At 34.4% G+C, this 24,811-nt stretch overlaps 1 long non-coding RNA gene and 1 pseudogene across 1 annotated transcript in view; both read left to right on the top strand.

The window, feature by feature from the left end:
* The window catches only part of LOC118001242, a 97,747-nt gene extending 89,039 nt beyond the window's left edge, over window positions 1-8,708 (top strand). The window contains exon 3 of the long non-coding RNA XR_004676656.1: window positions 8,692-8,708. This is a non-coding gene — a long non-coding RNA (uncharacterized LOC118001242). The remainder of the gene's footprint in view (window positions 1-8,691) is intronic.
* An 84-nt stretch (window positions 8,709-8,792) lies between these two features.
* LOC118001340 lies at window positions 8,793-9,159 on the top strand (annotated as a pseudogene).
* The last annotated feature ends 15,652 nt before the right edge of the window (window positions 9,160-24,811 follow it).

Genomic DNA, 24,811 nt, shown 5'->3' with positions numbered 1-24,811 from the left:
TTATTGGTCTGGGTAAAGCCTGAGCATTAGTACATTTTTTCAGAGTTTCCCAAGTTAAAACTGATGTTCAGTTAGAGTGGAGAATGGAGATCCTAAAGAAAACCACTTGAAGTTTTATCTTTTCTAGAGGCTTCTGTCTTAATAAATGAGGCTTGGGGGTGCAGAGGTCTTATTTTTTTGTTTTGTTTTATTTTTCATTATTTTTATTTTTTAATTAAAATTCAATAGCCAACAAATAATACATCATTAGTTTTTGATGTAGTGTTCAATGATTCATTAGTTGCATATAACACCCAGCACTCATCACATCACATGCCCTCCCTAATGCAGAGGTCTTATAATGTGCAGTTTTGGGTCACCTGGGCTGAATGATATTGTCGACAGACAAAAGATAATAATCTGTCTGGCACTCTGCCAAGTGATAATGTTATAAATATGCTTAAATTATAGTCACTGCCCTTACGGAGTTTACAGTCTACTTGGGAATAGTTTTACATACAATGGAGTCTAAATTTGTGAGAAGGGGTATGATAGGGATGTATACAAATTACCAGAGTAATAAATAAGATCATTACTCTGTCAGGATGGATGAGGTACATATAGAAAGGAACACTTGACCCAGGACTTAAAAAAGTATAAATTTGACAGGTGATAAAGAAGAGGAGAAAATAAAAGTTTTAGAAACTAAGGATAGCATTTGTAAGAAAGAGACATAAATAAGGCATATTTTAAATGACCTTGGGTTTAGTGTGGATGAAGCATAAAGTGGAATATGGAAAAGTGACAAAAGATCAAGTTGATAAGGCTGGCTCAAGCTAGATTGTGGGATTTGGATTCTACCGCAGTAGTTAAGCCAGAATGAGACAACAATATCTTTGATCTAGAAAATCAGCATAGAAAATAATTTTTTTAAGTTTATGTGATTTTTAATATTTATCTGAAATGTCAACAACCTAAAAAAAGCCCACACATTTTAATCTTCTTGAATGTGAAATATATTGAATTGACATATGTCATATGTTGTTTAATAAAGGGATTTCATGTGAACTCACGGCTCACATTTTTTTCAAGCCTTCCAGCAAACTTTAAGTTCCATGGATTGTGTCAAATATTGTAAACGAGTATCAATAAATTCTTAGTTTAATAAATAGTAGGAATTATCAAATATGAAAAAAATACAATTCTGGCATTGCATAAGGAGTCTGTCAATAGGTATTCTAATGAATATTTATCATACTAATTAAATTGAATGATATTTATTTTTAAACTTGCTGACAGTAGATGACTAGTGACTAAAAGTGACAAATAAGAAAATTTTAATGTGGGAATAAAAAATGCTTTTTCTCATTGTGTATCTGGAAGCAAATGTTCAGCATTTGTAAGATGAGATTTACTAAATTGTGTTACATTTCAGTAGAGCAAAGCCTGGTAATGGCCTTTCAGTACAGAGAATACAGTTCCTATATAGATGTCTGCCCTATACATAAGTGGCTCTGTCTACATAATAATTAGATAAATATACATAAAAATAACTATATCCAAAAAGCATAACTGGTTGAAGGTGTCAAACAATCTCGACTTGAAAAGAAACTGAATTGTTCATCATCTTGCCTTTTCTAACTGTTAAGTTTGAAGTAGTATATACTTCAGAGTGGTAAAATTAAATTGATAAAGTGAAAGCAATAAAGGTAAATTAATGGCGTGGGAAGGGTACTGTGTACTATAATGGAAGAATCTCATACAAAAGAGGAAATGATTATCCCTATGAAAAAGACATATGTATGTAGTCTAAGTCCTGGCTATTGATTGTAAAGGAAAATAACTTCAAAATGGTTCTATATGCACACACACATATACAGAGATCTGTACAAATATCAGCCTCATCCAGGGGTCTTGTGATATTTCTCCAATCACATTAAAATACTGAAAGATATATTTTACACAAATCCATGTGGAAACACTATAATTCTTTTCCCTAAATCATGGAATTCCAATATGGGCTTTCTATGATTCTCTTTTACATTCAAATGGGAAAGGAAGGGAGGAAGTAAGGGAGGGAAAGAAGAAACAAGACAGACAAATTAAGTTTTTCCCTGCAAAATTAATTGAACCTTATATTATTTTACAAACCAAAGGTAATATTATGTAATAACATTATAGTGTATAAAATTTTAAGACAATTTTGAAAAGGGCTTTTTATCTATGATTATCATTACTTAAGATGAGTAAGTACAGGGGTGCCAGGGTGGCTCAGTCAATTAAATATCTGATTCTTGGTTTTGGTTCAGGTCATGATCTCAGAGCCTTGAGATCCAGCCCCACATGAGGCTCCACATCCAGCACAGAGTCTACTTGAGATTCTCTCTCTTCCTCTCCCTTTGCCCCTCCCCCTACTCACTCGCATGCATGTACTCTGTCTCTCTAAAATGAATAAAATCTGTTTTAAAAAGTCTGTTTAAAAAGAAGATGAATAGGTACATGTGATGACCATGGAACTGAATAGAATGTTGAATAATGGAAATAAGACATTGTTCAGTGTTAGAAAAACTTAGAACACGAGAGTAAGATCCTGGGATATAATGTGGACAGTATATTCTACATTACCAACCAGACCATGTTAAGGAGAACAGATATAATCAGAGCAAAGAGAACAGACACACACACATACACACACACACGCAGTTAAATTGCAGAGTAATACCATGTACTAGGATCAAATAATCTTTTGCAAAAGGAGTACGTGATTTTAACTATGTAAGATGACTTTTATATCTAGCCCATGTGCTAGCTCTTGGAGGAAGGGAAGGTAAGGGAAGTTAAATTAAGGAGAAATTCTAATATGTAGCAGCCACTTAGATATGTCGAGAAAGAGATTGATAGGAGTTGAAAATTACTCAGAACTTCTCTATTTCAGTTTTAAAAAAAGTAGCAGTGTGTTCTATTGGAAAGAAAGTAAGAGAAGCAGGGCGCCTGGGTGGCTCAGTCGTGAAGCGTCTGCCTTCGGCTCAGGTCATGATCCCAGGGTCCTGGGATTGAGCCCCGCATTGGGCTCCCTGCTCCGCGGGAAGCCTGCTTCTCCCTCTCCCACTCCCCCTGCTTGTGTTCCCTCTCTCACTGTGTCTCTCACTGTCAAATAAATAAATAAAATCTTTAAAAAAAAAAAAGTAAGAAGCAGACTCATTACTACCATATTTAATGATGTCAGTCATTAGCATATATATGATCTAATATTCAGTCAGATATTTAGAGAAGGGCAGATTATGAGAACAACCCAGAGGTTAAGAAAATTGAGTTCAGTGTTTGTCTGTTAGCAAATAACTTTACCTGGACTCTAATGTAGACGTAATAGGCTAAAAACAGAGTGAACTCAGGAAAACATTAGTACCTTTAGAGACATGGTAAAAGTGTCCAGAGAAAAGACAAAAAAAACCCAAAAAAACAAAAAACAAGAAAGATATCTGGAAAGCTTGGCTTGAAGATGAAATTGAGCATTATATCCATTAAATTGTATTATAGAAGTGAATGGAGATGGTGCTGTTTCATGCCATTACTTGGCGAATGGAATCAAATAGCTCAAATGGGTTTTGAGAAATCTTCTGTTCAAACCCCTTGCCTCAAGGCAGATGGATGTGTAAACTATGCAGGCTAGGTTCTTTTTGTTGTTCTTGAATATTTGAAAAACTTATCCTAATAACTTACTCCAGTGTTTTGTCCTTCTTGGGTTATCTTTTCTTTCTATCTAGTCAAAAATCATCCCTGCTGAGAGTTAGGACACAGTGTTAGATACAACCAAACAAAGAAAAAGAAATATTGAAATTGGGCACCATTTGTAATACTTACAACCTAGTATCTTGTGCTTACAATTGAGGTATTTTGCACAATTATTTTAATAATTAAGATAGAGAAGTTAGGATGTATATTTGTCATCATTTTAGTCCTCACTGCTTAGGTTAAAGAAGAAGAAACTCTCCCTATATTTGATAACTCCCCTAGTATTCTGAGCTCTTCTTCGTTTCAATTGTCAATTATAAGTGCAGTTCTCTTAAATTTAGGCACAAGTCTTTAATAGGGCTTGATGAATATAAACTATGTTAGAAAATTTCTATTAACTTCAGGTGGACTTCTTTTCTATTCTATTCAAATGGTTTACATTATTTTTTGGAGATGGAAAACAAATGTGTCTTAAATAAATAAAAAAGAAATATTATTTCTAGAACTTTTTCTTTCCTTTTTTTTGTACTTCCCGGAGCTTTGAGATGAATCCTGTCCACGTTGTTTAGTGATGCAGCTATAAAGGTGGCCTCACAAAACAAACAAGCAAATAAGCAAAAGATAATTTTGCTGTTTTTTTAATTCTCTCTCTCTCTCTCTCTCTCTCTCACACACACACACACACACACAGTATACATAATGTATAGAATGAAATGATCATCCCAATCAACCATAATTTGGCTTTATTGTTGATTTCCTGCCTGGGGGGAGATTGGGACTTAGTCTTGGAGTATTAAGAATGAAGTGAGAAATGTTTTTTGTTTGTTTTTTTGTACAGATAATTCTGTCTTGTGGAATAAGGCTGAAAATCATGTACTTGAATTTCTGAAAATTTAATTTTGTTGTTTAACTATAAAACTGTACTTGGAATTTTGAATTTTGATCCTTTCCTGGGCTAGCAGTTTGAAGTATGATCCTCTCTCATGATGCTGGCCAATAGCAGTGAGCTTCGGCTCCCAGTCAGCCATGTGATCATGAGGGTAAAAAATCAATACATGTACAACCATTCTGTACCCATAGACCTATTCTGATTTTCACTCTCAGTACAGTATTCAATAAATTACATGCGATATTCAACACTTTATTATAAAATAGGCTTTGTGTTAGAGGATTTTGCCTGATTTGTAGGTTAATATAAGTGTTCGAGTGGGTTTAGTGTGGTCTAGGCTAAGCTATTGATATTCCACAGATTAGGTGTATTAAATGCATTTTTGACTTACTTTATTTTCAGCTACAATGGGCTTCTCAGGACATAACCCTGTCATAAGTGAGGAAGATCTCTATCATTATTGTGAAAAGAAATACATTACACATGTTATTAGAAAAGTGCTTAGCACATTATAAATGCTCAAAAGTGAGAATAATCATCATATTTAGGTATAGTTACCATTATTATTGATTTTCAAAAAATATATAGCTATTTCCTATTTATTAAATATATTCTGTGTTCTATTTGACCACCTAGAGATTAGATACTCTTATTAGATTATAAAAAATATTCCAAAGATTTTTAAAACACAGTAGAAATATAAAATATACTAGTGCTGGATATAAAGATAAGTATTATGTATTGTACACATTATTTGCTAGAAAAATATGTTCCCCCTTCAAGGAGTCCTTCTCTGTTTAAAATACTATGTCTATTCATTTACCCAGCTTTGTTTCTCTTCATACCATTTACAACTACCTGAAATGCTTTGTTTCTCTTCATACCATTTACAACTACCTGAAATGATATTTAATTTGCTTTTACTCAGTACCCTCCTCAATTAAATTGTAAGCTCAAGGTACATAGAGACTGTCATTTTAAAAGATGTAATGTCAACAAATTTACAATGAATAGTAACTGAGTCCTGGAGATCTAATGCACACAGTTTGATGACTATAGACAACAATATTGAATTATAATCATCAGCTTGTTAAGAGACTAGATCATAATTATTCCAGCCACTAAAAATAAATGATAATTATGTGACATGATAGATGTGCTAATTATTGCTACAATGGCAATCATATTACAATATAAAAATGTATCAAATTAACATATGTACACCTTAAATTTACACAATGTTATATGTCAAATGTATTTCAATAAAAAATAAGAACTCACAGGTGGTAGATGCTTAATTAATGTTAGGTGTGTGTCAAATATTGAATTAATTGAGGGATTACTTTTAAAAGAATACACTAGCTAGGATATTGATTTGATTCTGGGACATATTTTCCTGGAATGCAAAGAGACAGCTTTTCTCTGTTATCAATTTGTGCAAGCTTTATAAAATTACTTAATTTCTCTGCCCTGGTTTTCTCATATTTAACAGGAGGACTTAAGTGTATGATTGTGTTTATTCTCTAAGAGAATATCTTTCTAAAATGGGGTTATACGAAAACCAGAAAGCTGAAAACCTAAATCCTAATCCCACCTTTGCCTCGTACTAAACCCAGTTTTTCCAAGTGTAAAAAGAGGTTTATTAGACCTATTCAACTGGATTGTAAAAGCACATAAACACAATGCCTACTCTCTGTATAGTTTCCATATGTTTTTTCATTTGTTTCCTTTAAGATACTTTCCGGTTCCAATAATTAATAATTTAATTATATAATTCTAGCACTAAAGTAAGCGTGAGTAAACTGGGCACTATCAAATCACAGCATTTTGGAAGCTTTAAACTCCTCTGTTAGAGCACTCAAGACCCCACAGGCTAGATTATAATCTCAAATAATGAAAATGCCAAACATATAGATCTATTTCAGTGCAATGCTCATTACAGCTTCTTAAAATCAAACTTGTTAGTGGTGTGCATCTCTGAAGACAGCTGATCCAAAGTCTGAGCCTGGCTTTTAAGACTGACTAACTCAGAACGACTAGACGAAGATAGCGTTGAATGACACTGGCTGGTCACAGATGACTAGTGAGCTGTCTTTGACTTCGCAGTGAGGTGCAGTGAGAGGTGTATTAGAGCCGTAATTGGTATCGAATATATCCAGGACATTATGCAATAATAAAGCAGTGAAAAGGTCTTCTCTCTGAATGTAATATTAGCTTCTGCCTAAAATCAGAAAATACACACATGTGGATTTCAGCATACTGACAATGACATGACAGAAGTTGGTTAAGTTTGTGCTAAGGCAGCTCCTGGCCTGACTCTAAATTTAGTCATCTCTGACTGAGATACTGCTGATGAAACTCGCAACTTAGTTCACATAGTCATCCCAATATTATCTCAAGGCAGCTTCTAAATAGATATTTAAACCAATATTCACCAACATGAGCTTTCTTGTTCAACTTCCCTATTGGCACCCACTTATAATTGTGATAACATGGCTAAAATTAATTCTAAGTTGGGCGCCTGGGTGGCTCAGTCGTTAAGCGTCTGCCTTCGGCTCAGGTCGTGATCCCAGGGTCCTGGGATCGAGCCCCGCATCGGGCTCCCTGCTCGGCGGGAAGCCTGCTTCTCCCTCTCCCGCTCCCCCTGCTTGTGTTCCCTCTCTCGCTGTGTCTCTCTCTGTCAAATAAATAAATAAAATCTTTAAAAAAAAAATAATTCTAAGTTCATGTGTGCCTACTGCTAAAACAAACACACACTCTTATTTTAATAATACACTCCATACTGGAATTAGAGACAAAGTTGAAAAAATCAAATACGTTTCAGTAAACTAAATTTATTGTAAGGTTCCGAAGGGACAACATACAGGAGTGTACCGTCCTCTTTTCTACGCCACAAGAATGTCTCTTATCCTGTATACATTAGTTCAATTAAGGGTTCAAGTTTCCTTGCTATTCAATATAAAGTATTCCTCTGACCTACTAAAGTGTTACAGTTGATAATATTGACAAGGATTTTTTTTTTCTCTTCACTTCTGGGCACATGGTTACATCCTCTGGCCCCTTAGTATTAGATGTGACCATATAACTTGCTTTGGTAATGAAATGCAAGCACAAGTGATGTGTTTCACTTTTAGATTAAATCTCTAAGAGCCAGAGTACCGTTCATCATACACTTTCTTTCCTGCTCTTTTTAAAATCTGTCTATAGTGACAGATTAGTTTTCATATTATAGATGCTAATATAAATAAAATCATATGGCATGAACTCTTTTGTCTAGCTTCTTTAATTCTGCATATTTTGATATCCATACATTTTGTTGAATATCTCAATAGTAAATTTTTTGTTTAGTAGAATTAATGTGGTATAGACATAGCACCTTATGTTTACCCATTCACCTGTTGATTGACATTGACATTAGGTCGTCTCTATTTTGGTCTATTAGAAATAAATCTTTTATGAACTTTTACATACACGTCTTTGCATGGGCACATGCTTTCATTTGTCTTGAGTAAAAGCTTAAGAAACTGTTGTTCTATTTTCCAAAGTAGTTGTACTACTTCTCATTGCAGCCAACAGTGTATGAGTGTTTCAATTCTTCCATATCCTCACTAAAAATCATACTGTGTTTAATTTGCCCTTCCCTAATTATTAGTAATGGTGAACATATTAATGTGTTTGCCTTCTGCGTATCTTCTCTGATGAAGTTTCTGTCCAAATTTTTCCCCTATTTTTTATGTCAGTTGTTTTCTTATTATCTAATTTGAGAGTCCCCTAGACATTCTGGATGCAGTTTATCTGATACAAGATATGCAAATATTGTATTCTAGCAAATATTGTCTTTTCTTTCTCATAACTGTGATTTTTTAAGAGCTGGAACTTTTTTTTTAATTTTGAAGATGTTCAATTTATCAATTTTTTTTAATGAATCATGCTTTTGGTGATGTATCTAAGAAATTTTTGTTGCTAAGCCCAAGGTAACAAGATTTTAGTCTATTTTTTTCCTAGCTTTTTGCACAGGGTTACGATCCTTTGAGTCAACACTTGTTTACCGTCCAAGGCATATATCAATTTCTTTTTTTTTTGGCACATAGATATCTAGTGTTTCTCCAGTATCATGCCTTTGAACCTTTGTGAAAAATGAGTTGGCCCTTTTCCTGCACACCTTCCTTCAGCAGTGGCGGATTGTGCAGACATGACCAAGATGAAGGCTCGAGATCTTCTCAGCAAGAAGAAGGAGGAGCTACCTCACCAGCTGGAAGAGCTGAAGGGGGAGCTGCCCCAGCTTGTGTCCCCGAAGGGACAGGTGGCGTGGCTTCCAAGCTCTCCAAGATCCAAGTTGTTGGCAAATCCATGCCCGTGTTCTCACAGTCATCAACCAGACGCAGAAAGAGAACCTCAGGAAATTCTACCAGGGTAAGGAGTACAAGCCCCTGGATCTGCGGCCCAAGGACACACGTGCCATGTGCCGCCGGCTGAACAAGCACGAGGAAAACCTGAAGACCAAGAAGCAGCAGCAAGTGCGGGGTCAGGGCCTGAGCATCAGCATCAATAGAACATAAACAAACTTGAGAAAAATAAATACATAAAAATAAACAAACAAACAAATAAATAATGAGTTGTCCTTATATGTGTCAATCTGTTTCTTGACTCTATATGCTATCCCATTGATCTGTTTGTCTATCTTTATGAAAATACCACATGGTCTTGATTACAGTAGCCTTAGAATATGCTTTTAAAACATAAATCCTGCAACTTTGCTCTTATTTTCAAGGTTTTTTTTTTGAATAGTCTCAGCTTTTTAAATGTTCATATAAATTTTAAGAATCAGCTTGTTAATTTCTAAAAAAAAAATGCCCAGTGGAACCCGTATTGGAATTGTATTAAATCCACAGATCAATGTGGGAAGGATTGACATCCTAAATATACAGTCTTCCTACATATTAACTCAGTATTATCTCTCCACTTATTTTTGTCTATTATTTTGATATATTTATTATTGAAGTTTAATTTGAGGACTCTACATATTTTCATTCTCTACTTTTAGAACATAAGAAGTAAAATTATAACTGTTGTAAAGTACTTTTCCTTTACTTCTAATCATGGCGTCACTTTTGGGGTGCTTTTACTAATTGATTTTTTTCCTTATTATGGACCATATTTCCTTGTTTATTTGCATGCCTGTTAATTTTTAAAATTTGTGCCAGACATTGTAAATTTTATATCATCGTATGTTGGATATTTTCTTATTTCTATAAATGTTCTGTATCTTTGTTTTGGGATTCAGTTGAGTTACTTAGACATATTGTTCCTTTCAGGTCTTGATTTTATGATTGGTTGCTGCAGAGCAGTTCCCAGGAAGCTAATTATCTCCCATCAATGAAATATGACTTTCCCGAGTTTTCCATGTATTGCCTCATGAATTATGACTTTTCCATCTTACTGGTGGGAACACACACTATTCCTGTGGCCCTAGCAAATACCAGACGCTTTACTCTCTCATCCTTTTGGATAGGTCTTTGCCCAGCCCCAGGTCATTTTCTCATGTGTGTACACTGATCAGTATTCTGCTGGCCATTTGTGGGGCCTTCTATAGCTCTCTGGCATTTTCTCTGTATGCAGCTTTCTTCCCTGCAGTACTTGGGCTGTGAACTTTAACGGCTTAAGTCTCTAGGAACTTTCAGATCCATCTCCTCAACTCTTGGAGTCTGGCAGGCTCCTCTGCACAGTTTGTGAGAAAACTCTCTCAAATGTAAAAATGATACTGTCATTTCCTTCATCTGAAATCTACTTTATATGGCTTGGCATAACTTACAGGAGTCCTCATGATTAGATTCTTGCCTACTCCTTCAATCTTACACTGTTAGACTCTGACACATAGAGCAAAGAATCCTAAGCACTGCTCATAACAAAATCTCCCAAGTGGATTTTTATGTAATTTGTTATTTTTATATATTTTTAGACGTACAGAAAAGTTTCAAGAAATATAGAGATTTCCCATAATCCTTTCGCCAAATTTCCCTAATGTTAACATTTTATATAACCATACTATAATCATCAATACCAGAAAATTGACATTGTCACAGTACTACAAACTAAGCTAAAATTTTATTCAGATTTTATCACCCTTTCCACTAATGCCCTTTTTTTTTTTCTTCTGTTCTAGAATCCCATATTGCATTTACTTATTATTTCTCCTTGGTTTTATTTAAGTATTTTTATAGTTGCCAGATCTTAACTTTTTTTCATGACCTTGACACTTTTGAAAAGTACTGGTCAGTTATTTGGAGAACTTTTCCTAATTTGATTTTGGTTGATGTTTTTCCCATTTTTAAAATGAAGTTGTGCATTTTGGAAAAGAATGCTATAAAAATTATAGTACGCTTTTTTTAGTGGCTTAGGTCAGAATCTTCCTGATGTCAAAATATCTTAAGAGTGGTGATGTTAATATTGATCACTTGTTCATGTTGGTATCGGCCAGGTTTATCCTTTTTAAGGTTACTCTGTTTCCCTTTGTAATTAATACAAATCTTGGGGTAGATACTTTGAAACTCATCAAATATCCCATTTCTCCTCAAACTTCCACAACCCTCTGCACTTCTTGTCTGCAACAATTGTTGCTGTGGTATTTGCCTAATGTTTGGCTTCCTCTTTTCCTCTTACCTTTTAAATTTTTAAATTGGAATTATTCTGGGAAAAAGTACTCTTCCTTCTCCCCCATTTATTTATTAATTAAACATTGATTTATATCAATATGAACTGATGCATATTGAATTCTATGGACTATAATTCAACACTATCATTATTTTATAGTTCAAATCATTAGGCCAGCAGGTTCTACTTTAGGTGGATTCCTGTATTCTTTTGTCAGCCTTCCATCCTTCTATGAAAGCTTTCTTACTTTCTAGCACCCCAAATATCTGTATCTATATTTAATTTATTTATTTAAAGATTTATTTATTTATTTGAGAGAGAGAGCAGGGGAAGAGTCAGAGGGAGAGACAATCTTCAAGCTGATTCCCTGCTGAGCCCCAAGCCCTATGTGGGGCTTGATCCCAGGACCCTGAGGTCATGACCTCAGCCAAAATCAAGAATCTGCCGCTTAACTGATTGAGCCACTCAGATACAGATAATATCTGTATCTATATTTAATCTATCAATCAACCATCTATCTAATCTCTTGCCATGTATTTATACTGACACTTCTAATTCCATCATTTGAGCTTTCTCCTTTAAAAAAAAAAGATTTTATTTATTTTTGCATGAGAGAGAGAGAAAGAGAATGCATGAGCGGGGGGTGAGTGGTGGGGGGACAGAGGGAGAAGCAGGCTCCCCACTGAGCAGGGAGTCAGACGCTGGACTTGATCTCAGGACCCTGGGACCATGACCTGAGCTGACTGAGCCATCCAGGTGACCCTCCTTTTCTTATTTACAACTTCTTTCTTAGGCAGTTATGTTATCAGCTCTTTTTATCAGTATTTGTATCTATATATTCATGTAATGCCAGTATATAAATAATATCAGAAATATTTATCCATTCCCTGGGTGTCTATTTTAATAATATTATTATATAGATTACAGTATTTATTCATAGTTTCTTTACCTTTAAAAAGTTTCTGAAGTTATATGTTGCTTTCCCCATTCCCTTTTATATAGTTATGTTATTGATTTGTAGTTCAGTTAGGTTAACTTTTTACTCTTGTATTCTGTTTTGGGATTCTCACCGCATGCTGGTAGGTTTTAATTCTGGGTTAAGAGTCGGAGATATATAAAGGATCTATTCACTGAAATGTCATCGCCTCCTCATCCCTACTAACTATTCCCATTCTTTTCCTCTTTCCACCCCTTTCCACCCACTCCTTGCAGGTAATCAGTATCTTTTTGAAACATTTTCCATTTCACCTCTTTCTTATCATGTTTTGTAATTATTTTTAAAATTTACTGGGCCTAGAGCCATGCTAAGGATTTTATATCACATTGTTTGATCTTCACAAAAACCCTATGAAATAGTTAATATTCATATCTCAACTTTATAGGAAACAAAGCTTCAAGTGTAAATTGTCAGGGGCTAGCTACACAGGTATGTAAATGGCTGAGCCAAGGTTTATTCGATTCAGATCTGTGTGATTCAGATCTCTCAAGTCTTTTTCAAGACCCCAAGGTATGTTTACATTGAGGCTTTCAGTGACCTCCCAGAGCAGCCAGCTATCCCTCATCTTCCTTCCCTTCAGCTTTCACAGAATCCTGCTCCTACTATTCATAAAATATTTCTGCCATTTACTATTTTTATTTAAGTGGCCACAGTTCTGCCACGTACTATTTTTATGATCATGTATATTAGTTAACTTCTATGAATCTCCATTTTAATCTGTTATAATAAATTCTTCACATGGTTGTTATGAATAATGAATTAATATTTTTAAACACTTATATCTCATATAGAACATAAAATCTAATAATTGCAAAGTATTTAAAACTAAGCCCAAGTCCTATTAATTAGTATTTAGTTAAAAATATATATTTTTGTTTCCAATTTCTCCTTTTTCTTTCAACTAGACTATGTGGAATTTGCGGATCATTCAATTATCTCTGCTGCCTAAAATTTGCCTAAGAAACAGAGCAGTACTCAGTATGTGTTTGAGAAGAAGTGACTACATAAAAAATCAAGGTCTAGGGTGCCTGAGTGGCTCAGTTGGTTAAGCGACTGCCTTCGGCTCAGGTCATGATCCTGGAGTCCTAGGATCGAGCCCCACATCGGGCTCCCTGCTTCTCCCTCTGACCCTCTTCCCTCTCATGCTATCTCTCATTCTCTCTCACTCAAATAAATAAATAAAATCTTAAAAAAAAAATCAAGGTCTACCTATAGCACTCCAAAAGTTTAAAAAAAGATTAAATATAATTGTTAATGTACCAATTATTTGAAATTCAAATTTAAAATGAATATGGAATTAAATATCTGCATTAATATATAAATATTTCTTGGGAAAATAGCATCCTTTTTTTGAAGATTGGGTGCAGTATAAAGTAAATTTCAGTAACAAAACAACTTTTCTAGAGCAACGTGCATTTTTTTCCTCCTAAATTTAGAAAAAGAGCCTTTTGGATAAAGATCTGGAGGTGAATCATTACACACAGCAGGCTCCCTTTCCTCTGGCATCAATCAACCAATAAAGCTCTTTGGTGTTGGGATTCCCAGGGACAGCCACAGACTAGGCGCGCTTCTCAAAACTGGTTCCTGAAGACACTCTGGAATTCAAGCTCTGAAATAAAGGGAGTAAAAACATCTCTCTTCACCAGAATTCTTGATTTTGTAAGGAATCATTACTATGTAGGTATTTGAACTGTTGACACAAATCAAAATGTTACCTTCCACGGGTTGTTTTAGAACTTTTACCTCCCTGTACAGGGGAGGGGGCCAAAGACAAAAGGAACCTTTCTACATGTTTAATGTTATTACGGGATAGTGACATGAAATGACACTTAAGTAGATTTAATGTACCCTGGGTCTATCCATTTATTTATCATTTTGCAGGAGTAAAAGAACCTATAGTTTAATTGTCAATGATAAGTTGCTTCATTTTTTTCTCCTCTTTTAATTTTTCTTTTAAATCAAACATATTAGGCCACTAGAGTAGTTATAAGTAATCAAGATCCCGCATTGTAGGAGATACTAACAAGAGCTGTGGCTACTAAGGGGGTCAGCCTTGCTTAGCAAGTCCTGTCTCAGAGAAGAACACTGTAGGTTCTCCAGGGGTTGCAGAGCCCATTATGGTTTATGCATGTGGCTCTTCACTTCTTGAGACAGGCAGGGCTGTGTTTACTGCCCAAGTCTCACGGGAACAAAAACAAAAACTGTTTACCTAACAAACAATCTGGTGTGTGGCTATTTGGAAATGCGCTACTAATTCTAATAAAGTCAGCTGGGTTATTATTGGCTAAAGTGACTTGGGGGATTCATTGCAATTAAAATTTCAGTTTATTCATAATGCTGATTGTTCATAGGACATTTAGCCTATGTCATAGGACATAGACATAGTACCATTCTAATCCTTAAATGGCAAGGATAATTGTAAACGTCACATTCTTGTACCTGCAAGAAATGCTACCCGGTATTGCCAAAAACAAAGTTACACCTCATTCAAAATACCCAATTAAGTATAAATAGTGTAAAATCTCCTCCCAGTTACCAGTGGGGTTTTATTTCAATTCCCAGATCATGCAAAAACTATCTTGGGTACCGAAAGGGGAGGTCTCTCAGGTCCAAACCTTTAAGTTACCACAAGGGGCTTTAAGGTTAGACCTTGAATTCAGGTGGTTTTGCAGTTTCTGTGCCAACTCACATCTACAAGCAGAAGTCTGAGACCTGAGCATTCCTGCTCTCCAAATGTACTGGGGGGCCAGCCAGGCCTTTGGAGGGCCTGTTGCCCACATACTTTGAGTGCTCCCATTGTGGAGTTGGTTGCTCTTCACAGGTAAAGCATCATGTTGGTTTTGCTCTTCGCACAGTTTCTCTTTGCTTTGTGTGTGTGTTTCTTCTTGCTTATTTTTGGCGTCATTTTGGTTTTGGTTGTTTGCTTGTTTTTATTTTGTTTTCTCAATTTCGCAAGTACTTCCAAGGAAAATTTCAGTTTCAGAGAAATTTTAGAAAGTAACTCTGATGACGTAACTTTCAACGTATATAAAACGTTGGAAAATTGATTAGTTTGTGAAATGTGTGTGTGGGACTGTGAGCAGAACTGTGCCATAAACATATTAATTTTGAAATAAACATAATGGGATGCATTCATTTAAATAGGTAGTATTGTTCTTCCCAAAGTAGGGATAAAGGTGGGATGCCGGAAGACAGCTACCAGTGAAGCAATGCTCATTCCTTAAAATTGTGTCCCTTTTATAAAACTAGCGAGGGGAGTAAATAAGGTGGCATTTGTATAGTAAAATTTCTCAAGACAAGAAAGATAAAGCTACAAATGAAATATTTTATAGCATACATTTATTCAGTATAAACCCTTAGGAGTACCTAAGAGTATGGACTTTGCACTAGTTACTGGAATTTTAAGAGTGAAACATTATGGAATCCTCACTGACCACAGTTTATGAGTGAGGAAATAATTGAAACTTTAGATGTGTAAATCTAACTTCACTTCTCTTACTGGCAAAAAAAGAGAGTTTAAATGATTGGCCCAACTTTATATATGTTAAATGTCTTGTTAAGAGAAGAAGGTGAATAAGGATAAAATTTCCATTCAGCAGTCTACCTCTAATGCTGAAGGAATTCAGAATTCAAAGAATGTGTTCACATGTGCAACATTAAAACGATCATATTTTCAAAGCTTTAGAACAAATGATATGCACTAAAATACAAGATTAAACAGAATATAAATTATTCATCTCTTCAATTCATTTAGACACTCAGGTTATTTTATATGACCATCAATCGCCTTTGTATTACGCTTTAGTTATATACAGAGAAGGAGAGTAGGTGAATGTGTTCTATTCTTTTTTGTATCAGTTTTTTATTTACATTGTAGTTAGTTAACATATAGCATAATATTGGTTTCAGGAGTAGAATTTAGTGATTCATCACTTCCATACAATACCCAGTGCTCATCCCAACAAGTGAATATGTTCTAATCCTATGAGGAAATTTGAGCCTTTCTTAAAGTGCTTATTTAAAGTAAGGCACTATATTTTTTATTAAGTTTTTGCTATAATTTCATGATGTACCACAAATAAAACTCTTATTAAAATTTTTATTTTTCTGAATTTTCAAGTTCATCTACAAAGAAAATACAGTATTTCAATACTCTTTTCCTTTCTGAATGGACTTTTAAGTTAATGAGAAAAGATAGCTTATGTATTAAGTCTCATTCTAAATACTAACCGGAGGTCAACTCCTAGCAATGCTGCTAAACATGAGATAACATAACTGTCTCTAAAATTCTTCCTCTTCCTAGACTCGTTCCCAGGTTTACTATAGAATTTAACTGATTACTCTTTCCCTACTGCGTCTGTCCATTTTTCTCCACTTAGTTCTTTTCAGATTCATTCCAAACTTACACTTAACACTCACCAAATACCTAGATATTTGAATTATTATATATGTATATTTTTTGAAAAATGTAAAGCTTGCAATATTATTTATGTTACGCTATGAAGGTACAAATCACCGAGGTACAGGTCAACTTCTTTTTTCAAAATAGTTGGGGCAATGAAACGTATGTGTGTACTTAATGAAAATTTTTGATGATGATGATGATGATGCCTTTTGCGTGCCCAAATACACATAAAAATGTAATCATTTCATAATTTATATTCTGAAGTATTTTATATGAATGGTAAGGGTTTTTTTTTTTTTTAAGTTTTAAAGTGGTGAGTCTATAACTAAGACATATAATAACCCAGCTGGCACTGAATTCCTAAACTGTCTCCTCTCTAGTGGAAGCAGCGTTTTTATAACAACTCTACCTGTAAGCACAGGCCACACTGTTGGTTCTAAGGTCTCTTCCTAGGGAGAGAAAAAAAAATGCAGAATTCATTTTTTTTTGTTTTTTTAAGTATGACACAGTAGGAAACACGATAGCTCACCTTGGTTATGAAACATACTCGTAGAATTTCAGATTTCTGGAACTTGTCACAGAGCTCAGTAATTATTTCTACTTTCCCCCAAAGCTGTCAAAACAATTTTTTTAAAAATTCATTTATTCTGTATTAACAGTCTTCAGATTTCATTTTATTCAATAGTACGATAGACCTAGTGACAGATTATATTGTTACATTTTAAGTGTTTTATCTCTTCTTTCATCTTGATGTCTTCTTCTCTCATCTTCATGTCTTCTTCTCTCCTATTCCTGATCTTTGTTAATAACATTGCCACCCTTTCTGTCATTGGAATAAAAACTGTCAAGTCAGGTTTGACCTCTCACTCACCTTCTAATCTTTATATAATGCTGATGATTCTACTTTTTTTACCCTCTTTCTACTTCAACTTATTTCTATTGCTACTGCCACACTCCAAGCCTTCAATAGATTTTACCTGGATTGTTCACGTTGTCTTAAATATTTTCCATGGTTCAAAACTATACTTTCTTATGCTGCACACAGGTTTTTCTTCTTAAATTACATCTTTGATCAAGTAATACTCCTTTTCAAAACGTAGAATTACTCTCTGCATAATGTCAAATAAAATGCACAGTTCTCAACCTTTTATTTAAGCTATTTGGGAGCCTAATTCCAGCCCAGCTTTCACTGTTCCTATTTTTTTACATTACATTTACTGGATGTTTTATTGTAAGCAAAATACTTGTTAAAGAAATTTGAAGATATAAAAAGTACAAAAAAGAAAACAACCTTGACTTATAATTCTTCTATGAAGAGATACCATAACTCATACTTACTTGTAGTACTTTTTGTGTGATGACCGTGTAAAAATATATCACCATATAAAGACACAGTTTTCCTGCTCTCCTCATTTACATTATATTGTTTTTCTTAAAAAACTTTATTTTAATTGAATGTTGTAGTCTATTTAATGATCATAAATTATCATAAGATGCACATAATTAACCTTTTCTTGTGTTATTTTTATTTTGCAAATCACATTTTCCAAAAATTGTATTTTATGTTCAGATTTATTTCCATAAGGAAAAGAGTTTAATAATTGTATCTTGTATTATTAATACTCATACACCTGACCTATTTTTTTTTAAAGTTTTTGTTTATCTCCAGTTAGCATGCACGTTATACTAGTTTCAGGTGTACAATACAGTGATTCAAAACTTCTATATGTTACCCAGTGTTCATCTGAGTAAGTGTAGTCACCATCTGTCACCATACAACGTTATCACAATATTGAGTATATTCCTTATGCTGTACTTTTTATCTCTTGACTTACTTATTTTCAATCAGTTCTTGAAATAGTCCAGTTTTCACAGCTATGGTCACATAAAGTTTTTCAAATAATCTTTTTAAAAGATTTTATTTATTTATTTGACAGAGAGAGAGAGCGAGAAGGAGAGAGAGAGAGCATGCACAAGTAGGTGGAGCGGCAGGCAGAGAAAAGGGAGAGGGAGAAGAAGGCTCCCCGCTGAGCAAGGAGCTCCATGCAGGGCTTGATCCCAGGACCCTGAGATCATGACCTGAGCTGAAGGCAGACGCTTAACCGACTGAGCCACCCAGGCGCCCCTCAAATAATTTTTTATAGAAGAGCAAATAAGTGTTTTGTTTTATAAACTCCTGTAATATTATGTTTATTTTGATTAGCTATACAGTTGAACAAAATTGTATTTGTACATAAAAATATCTTGGAGTTAAAAAATTAAAAACTAAAATGTTTTTCAGTAGTTGTCACTGTGTTCTGTTATTTATAGATAGGAGCCTAAAGTCCTGCATGATTTTTATACTTGTGTATAACATTTCATATGCATTTCCTTCTTGGTGTTTTGTTTGCCTTATGTGTACTTTTCTTTTTGTTTTCTGACTGCCTAAAATTTGATAAAGGTATTTGGTCATGTATCAGTTTTATATAACTTAGGAATCACTGGGAGTTTTCAATTTCCTGTATTTCTTCTTCCTTGTTTTTCTTTCTTTCTTTTTTTTCTTCTGCCTACTCATAGATGCCTCAATTTTTTCCTCTAAAAAAATAACTGATAGGACGCCTGGGTGGCTTAGTTGCTTAAGTGTCCGACTTGATTTCCGCTCAGGTCATGATCACAGGGTTGTGAGATCAAGCCCTGGGCCATGGAGTCCTCTTGAAATTCTCTCTCTCCTTCTCCCTCTGCCCCCCCCCTCCTCTCTAAAAAAAAAACAAAAACAAAACAACAACAACAACAAAAACCTGCTAAGTACTTGAAGGTTACTATATGAGAAATAGCCTAAGTCTGAGATGCATTTGTATGTAACATGAAAAGCAATACGCTGACACATTTTCTATTGCCTGTTATTATAATGAATAACTAGATGCACATAACATAGTATTGTATATGTGAAAGCTCTTCATAAATATTTATGTAATTTTAATCCCCTTTTCATTTGACTAGAATACATGTGAGAGTATTTTTATTCAAAATACTAGTTTTCGGGCGCCTGGGTGGCTCAGATGGTTAAGCGTCTGCCTTCGGCTCAGGTCATGATCCCAGAGTCCTGGGATCGAGTCCCGCATCGGGCTCCCCGCTTAGCGGGGAGCCTGCTTCTCCCTCTGCCTCTCTGTCTCTTATGAATAAATAAATAAAAAATCTTTAAAAAAAATACTAGAGTTTTCAAAAAATTTTTGTATATGTGAAGATTTTTTAATTATTAGATGAGAAAAAGTCTCCAAAATACCTTGGAAGTCTCTACATTAAGAAAATGAAGAATACTCCCTTAGCTAACCAATATTTTAAAATAATACCTATAACAAACTTCCTTAATACAGAGCATAATGAGTGGATGCTTGAAGGTTCCCATACCTGGAAATTGGCCCCTTGTTTCTAAAGCGAATTCTGTCACTACTCTTTACATGCTGCTCTTTAGCCACTCAATGTAACTGTATTTCAGAGTTCTCATCTTTAAAATTAAGGTCAAAGATGTTGCAGGAATCTTCTTGCTCTAAACAATTTCAATTATATTAAATAATTTCAAATATTAACAGTTAACCCAGAAGTTTCTTTGGATTTTTAAATTAATTTTAACTTCCTATTACCTTCACTCTTTATGTTTTCTGCCCCCACTGCCATCGAGACATGCCATATTTTTTCCTAAGAAAATTAGCCCATTCAGTTCCTTCCGAAATTTATTTCATTTATCTCAGATACGTGATTTTTGCTGCTGGATATCTCTAAAACATTCTGTTTTTAAGTTCAGGTTTTAGAGTTGGCTCCATTCACTAAATAATGAGCTTCCTTCTTGACTCTAAGTTACCTTGCGATATTATAAAATACACATAGGCTGGAACATGACGTGGGCCAAGATATTACACAACATTGAATAAGGAAAAAAGTTGGAGTAAATGGTCCTTTAAGCTCTTAGGATGGGGATTTCATATATTTTTATCATTTGAATTTGTCTGCTTGGTTCTTCACTCTTGCAAAAATTTCCTATAGACTTGTGGATTTCACTGTTCCCTATTTTGACATCTGACTGTTTTATCCAGTCAGTAAAACATTAAGCAGACACTAAGTATTTCTCTGTCACTCTGTTTTTGTCAAACAAAAAATAACAACCCACTGCCTTAGTTAAGTTTGGATATGTCCCTTTCTGTAATTACTGCTAGCCCTGATCTAGTTCAGACAACATTGCCATACATTACAATTGCCCATGCAAAATTTATGAATGTTTTATAATAAGAATCGTTGTATTCAATATTTACATGTAAGTTACTCTCTTTTTCTGGCCAGGCAAAGTCTTACTGAATATTGAATAAGAACTTGTCCTACAACTTTATATCAAGGAATTTTATGAATTGAAGAAAAATGGATACTAAATATATAAAAGTTAAGATAGAAACAGTAAATAATCACTCCATTTTCTTGGTTGACTTATAATACAAAACTTTGTCACCTAAAACTTTGAAAGACATGGCAAACAGGGTCTCCTTGAGGGACACAGAGCTTGGTAAAATCTGCTTATTTTGATTTTCTAATTAAAATTGGTATAAAAATAACCCTGCCAGTGCTAGCCGTTTTTCTATGTGCTTACATTAACCTCTGCTCTATTTTATGCTCATAGTGAATCCGAATCTGCCGTCAAGTAGAGAGTGTTCAGCTGGACTCTGGGAGAGGAATTATTGTTAGATACCTGGAAGTCCAGTGATTGACGAACCTGACACTTACCCTAAACTTTTAGATCTGAGTTGATGGCTCTGCTCCTGGGGCAAACGCCTTAGGGCATAGATGGCATTTTCTCTCCAAAGTTTCTGTGTATTAGGAGTAAGGTGCAATCTGTCATTTACAGAAGAGGAAGATTTCCCTATCCTCCCAAATCAGGCTATGGTAGCCTCTTTATAAATTATCAACAGATTACATTCTCATATCTACACTTTTATTATTATGCAGTCCTTTTCACAACAGAATTAAACTCCAAAGAATTTTTTCCTTAAGAGTGGCCCAGAATGCTTTAAAAAAAAAAAAGTTTCATGTGATTTCATTATATAATGTGATTCACATGAGTTATTTATAAAAATTATTGCTGTACTTGACTACACAGGATAATTTATTCGATGGGAAAAATGCATAGGCTAGATCACAGCATTTTCAGTATCTGGTTGAAAATTGATAATGACCATAATTAAAAAAAAATCTATCCACTCTAAAACTTTTAAAAATATAGCTTTCTACACAATTATTGAATCAAAGCAAAATAAAACACAAAGTTATTCAGAGAATCTGAAAAAAAATAGAAGAAATATTCTGATATATAGACAAAACTCCATTCACAGGAAAATGTGTAGTATTTTTTTAAAGGAAAAATAAAAAAGTATAATGGATGAGCATACTTCAATAAAAAGTTTAAATAATCTTAAGCATTAAATTTAAGTAAGCAGAAAAGGATTGTAAAATAATAAAATAAAACATGTTGAAACAATTTTGAAGTAATTAAAGAACAGGAAAGAAAGAAAGTAAAATAAAATCAAAAGCAGGTTCTTCCAAAAATGAATAAAATATACTCTCAGGTAATCCTTTTTAAGAGCCTGATTAAGATACCATTCATATACTGCACAATTCTTTTATTTAAAATATAAAATCTTGGGCACCTGGCTGGCTCAGTCAGTAGAACATGTGACTTGATCTCAGCATAGTGAGTTTGAACTTCACATTGGGTGTAGAATTTACTTAAAATAAAAAAATTAAAGTATAAAATTCATTTTTATATTAAAAATATATATTCATGAGGCTGTGCAACCATCACCACGGTCAAATATAGGACATTTAATTTTCTTTAAAAGAAACTTCATATATACTAATGGTCATCTCCCATTCTGCCCTCTCCTCCAGGCCTAAAAAACCACTAGTCTAATTTCTGTCTCTGTAGATTTGCCTATTCTGGACATTTCATATAAATGGAATCATACAATATGCAATCTTTTGTGACCAGCTTCTTTCACTTAAATAATGTGTTGAAGGGTCATCTATTGGTAGGATCAGATGATTTTTATTCCTTAGTCTGTTGATTTGATGGAGCACATTACTTGATTTTCAAGTGTTGAGCCAGGCTGCATATTTCTCCTACTTAGCCATTGTATATAATTCTTTTTATTCATTCTTGGAATCAGTTTGCTAATATTTTGTTGAGTTTTGTATCTATATTCTTGAGAGATACTGGTTTTTGGTTTTCCTTTCTTGTAATGTCTTTGTTTGGTGTTGGTATTCAGGTAATACTGGCCTCATAGAAAAGGTCAGAAAGTATTCTCTCTGCTTCTGCTTTCTGGAAGAGATTGCAGAAAATTTATATAATTTCTTTCTTTTTTTAAAGATTTACTTATTTGAGAGAGAGAGGGAGAGAGAGAGCAAAGTGGGAGGGGCAGAGGGAGAGGAAGAGAGAATCTCAAGTAGACTACACTGAGCTCAGAGCCTGAGGCGGGCCTGAGATCATGACCTGAGCCAAAACCAAGAGTCAGACGCTAAACCCACTGCACTATCCATGCACCGCTATAATTTCTTTCTTAAGTGTTTGGTAGAATTCACTGATTAACCCATTTGGACCTGGTGCTTTCTGTTTTATAGGTAACTGATTATTGATTCAATTTCTTTAATAAACATAGGGCTATTCAGATACTCTGTGTTTCTATATGAGTTTTGGTAGATTGCGTCTTTGAAGGAATTGGTCCATTTCGTCTAGATTTATCAAATTTGCAGGCATAGAGTTCTTCCAATATCCCTTATTATCCTTTTAATATCTATAGGATCTGTAGTGATAGTCCTTCTTCATTTCTAATATTAGTAATTTGTGTTTTTTCTCTTGTTCTCTTAGTTAACCTGGCTTATTGATTTTATCCATCTTTTCAAAGAATCATCTTTTGGTTTCTTTGAATTTCTCTACTGATTTCTTGTTTTCAATTTCATTGGTCTGTTCTAATTTTTATTATTTCTTTTGTTCTGTTTACTTTGGATTTAATTTGCTCTTTTTCTTCTATATCCCAGAGGTAAGCTAAAAACTATTTGTTTTAAATCTTTCTTCTTTTCTAATATATGCATTCAGTAATTTACATACTTTGAGCACTGTGTCAGCTACATCTGACAAATTTTGATAAGTGGTATTGTCATTTTTATTTAGTTCAAACTATTTTTAATTTCTCTTGATTGTGTATTTAGTAACTTGGAGGAGTAATTTTTGTGAAGTATATTTCCCCTGTAGTATGCAGCTTCTCATGTTCTTCCTCCAGTTTTTCTCACCCTTGTCTTTACTTCTTAGTCTGGCCACATAGTGGTCATCTCTGTATCATCACAATCCTCTTGTTGGCCAAAGATTTTGCTTAAGCCCCTTTAGCGTGTTAGATTTTTACCTTTACATTGGATGTGTGTGCTTGGAGTTTTCAGTCATAGGGAATTTGCTTTTTTTTTTTTTTGCTCCGAACTACTTTTTTTTTTTTTTTAAAGGAGCTTAGAGGTTCTGTCTTTGATTACTCCCAAGAGGATACAAGTTCAAGCATGCACACAGTCTCCCAGACTACCAGGAATGACAATATGATTTTTAAGACTGGCTTCCATAGAGTCACCTCTAAGTCAGAGTAGCTTATGTTCGTTCAGTGTTTCAGTGTTGTCAGAAGTTATTTTCAAGTCCCTTGTGCCATGAGACCCCAGCCCTATATGGATTGGTCTGTGTGCAGATTGAGAAGAGTAAAGAAGAACCTCCCTTGAAGACAGCAACAAATCTCTTCTGAGGTCTCTTAGCTGAATGGCATCCTATACCCTTTCCTTAAGCAGTCCCTACTGAAGCAATGGAGATTACTTTTGGACCTCACAGTTCCCAATAGCATCTTTGTCACAAATCTGTAGAATTAAAAATGCAGACAGATACATGACTGTCAAACATTTCATTGTTGTAATAGCTTTATACCTATAACAAAGTGCCCTTACTTCCTCATGATAACTAACATTTCCCAAAAGAACAAGCATTTTATTACTACAAAGAGTGAAAAGACTATAATGTTATAATAAAATAGGGTCTTAAACTGTATAAACATGGAGAATTCCATACATTTCCTGTGTCTTTTTCATTTCCCCTCCACTGGGGGGCATCTTA

Source organism: Mirounga leonina, unplaced genomic scaffold, assembly GCF_011800145.1.
Source record: "Mirounga leonina isolate KUSES-001 unplaced genomic scaffold, KU_Mleo_1.0 Mir_53, whole genome shotgun sequence".
NCBI classification, from domain to species: domain Eukaryota; kingdom Metazoa; phylum Chordata; class Mammalia; order Carnivora; family Phocidae; genus Mirounga; species Mirounga leonina.
Note: the sequence above shows the minus strand (reverse complement) of the source record. Positions and strands in the feature narration are given on the sequence as shown.